Source organism: Pongo abelii, chromosome X (assembly GCF_028885655.2).
Source record: "Pongo abelii isolate AG06213 chromosome X, NHGRI_mPonAbe1-v2.0_pri, whole genome shotgun sequence".
In the NCBI taxonomy this organism is placed as follows: Eukaryota; Metazoa; Chordata; class Mammalia; order Primates; family Hominidae; genus Pongo; species Pongo abelii.
The window spans coordinates 160,847,610-160,850,380 of NC_072008.2; positions in this window are offsets into that span (position 1 = coordinate 160,847,610).

Sequence of the window (2,771 nt, forward strand, 5' to 3'; positions counted from 1 at the left end):
CTGCCCGGGACTGGTGCCGCCTGCCTCGGGCCTGCCCCCCACGCAGCTGGGGACCCTGGCGGGGCACCTCCTGCCAGCCACCTGCTGCTGTCCTAGCCTCAGCCGGGCCCTGCAAGCTGTCCATGTGCCTGGGACACCCGGTCCCTCTGCGAATGTTTGCAAACACCCCTGCCCCCACAGGCATGTCTGGGGGCCTCTCTGGGCCTTTGTGTGCCGAGTTGGGCGTGGGTGGTGGCGGGGGTCTTTCCATAGTCACCTACTTCCTGTCCTCCTCGGCCCAGGTCCAGCGGTGCCCTGTCTGCTCGGTTTCCAGCCTGAGCCCTTTCCTGAGCTGGCCCGGTCCCCTAAGCTTCTGCAGCAGGTTCCCAGGTCCACCCCGAGGGACTCCTGGCCAGTGTTCCCAACAGTGTCTGAGTGCTGGCCTCAGTCCCTGGCCATAGATTTTGGGGAACCCCGCTCTGAGGGGCCGTTGCTTCCCTTTCCTCTCCAGGTCCCCTCCCAGTTTCCTCGGAGAGCGGGGATGGGGCTCTTGGGAGGCAGAAGGGAGGGTTGGGGTGCAGAGGTGTGGCTTGGGGGAGGGAAGGTCAACTGGGCTACCGCCCCTCCCTGCCCTCCCTGGACTCAGTCCAGACACAACCTGCGGGTTGGAGGCCTGCACACCCTTTATCTCCTCCTAGTAGCTTGGCGGGTCCTCCTGGGTCTTCCTCAGTGTGTCTGGGTCCCCAGGCCATAGGCCCCAGCAGGGTGGGGGCCCGTGCTCTGCTCTTGTTTTTGCTCCTACTTGCCCGCCCTTCCGGGGGAGGCCCCTGGCCAGGACCATGCCAGTCTCTTTCCCTGCTGCCTGCCTGCCTGCCCGGGTGGCCTCCAGCTCACCACCCTGTGAGGCCTGTGGCCTCCCGCCAGGGCTGTCCTCAGGGGCCTGGATCCCCCTAGTTTATCTTCTGCCCTTGCCGCCCCACATGTGTCCCTGCAGCCTGGGGACGATCGGCAGGTTTGGGGGACCGGTGCCCTTGGTTCACCTAGCCCAGCCCTAGGGCGGTTCCCCCGGTGGCCCTGCCAGGCATAGGGCTCGAGAGAGGATGTGATGGAGCAGGCACAGGGAGGGGGCGGGAGACTCTGGGTGACTCGGGACAGGAGGGAGTGCCCCAGAGGTTCAGAATCCTGGGCACACAGTGGGCTGAGCGGACAAGTTGCAGCCTCGGGGGGACCTCCCGTCCTTCTCACTGGCACTGCATCTTTCTGGGCCTACCTCTGCTGCCTCACACCCCTGTTCAGCTGGTGGCTTCTAGAGGCTTCCAGAGTGTGCTTGACCCCTTTGCCTCTATGCCGTTGGGCCCAGGGGGAGCAGTAGAGTGGCTGGGGCTGGGGGTGGGACTTCCCCTTTCTGTGTCTTGCTTGCCCCGTGTCTCCCAGTGAGTGGCCGCCCTGAGCCTGGGGCCAGCAGCCCAGCCCCAGTGAGAAATAAAAGTAGCCATCCTGCCTGAACTGCCGCTGCCTTTTCTACTTTGCCCTCTCAACAGGGGTCAAGGAGGGTGCGCATGGTGTTGAGGTCTCAGAAGGCCTGGGTTTGACGTGTGCCATGGCTGCAGGCTAAGGCCTGGTCGTGTCAGACGCTGTGGAGCTGAGGGAGGATGTAGCGAGAAAGCTGAGCGTTGCCCCCAAGAGCCTTGCTTCCTGGCCCTTGTCTGCAGATGTCTGAGGTGGTGGTGTCCTTGTCGGGTTTGATCGAGGGCCGAAGCCCTTGGCCCAGGGAGCAGGCAGCTTTGTGTGCTGCAGTTGGGATGTCCCAATAGCATGCAGGCAGCACCAGGAGCCAGGACGACTTGGGATGTTGTGTGTTTGGGGGCAAGCTTTACAGTGGGAGACACATAGGTTGGTGTGGGAATCCACGGCAGGGGTACCAATGAGGGGGATATTCAGCAGGGGGCCCAGGGTACCTGGGATTGGCACCTTGAATGCATCCACCTCCTGCCACCTGTTAACCAAAGGTCCCTGAGACCCAGAGCCTGGGGGAGGGGGCCTCATCCCAGTCCCTTGTTCGGGGGAATGGTGGCATGGTGGCATGTTCAAGTTACCTGGCAGATGGCCAGTGCCTTCTGTGATTTTTTTTTTTTTTTTTTTTTTTTTTTTGAGACGGAGTCTCGCTCTGTCGCCCAGGCTGGAGTGCAATGGCGCGATCTCGGCTCACTGCAAGCTCTGCCTCCTGGGTTCGCGCCATTCTCCTGCCTCAGCCTCCCGAGTAGCCGGGACTACAGGCGCCTGCCACCACACCTGGCTAATTTTTTGTAGTTTTTAGTAGAGACGGGATTTCACTGTGTTAGCCAGGATGGTCTTGATCTCCTAACCTTGTGATCCGCCTGCTTCGGCCTCCCAAAGTGCTGGGATTACAGGCATGAGCGACTGCACCCAGCCGGGCCTGCTGTGATTTTGAGGGCTGCTTAGAGGGCCCTTGATTATCTGGCCACCTCCACCAGGGAGCCTTCCTGACACCACCCTACCCAGTAATGGGCTCTCCTGCCCAGCTCTTTGCCTCCTTGCTGCCTGGGCTCCATTCCAGGTTGCTACATGTTCCTCTCCTTACGTTGGCTTGAACTCAGGGAGGCAGAGGAAGCAAATATAGATGGCGCCTTCTGGAGTGAGGGTGGGGTGAAGCAGGAGCCCCGGAGGGAGGTAACCTGTGCTCAGCCCACACTTTGATCTGCTCATTGGCACCCCTGTCAGGTTGGCCTTGACTGGTCCCCCAACCCCAACAAAGCTACAGCCACCCAAAG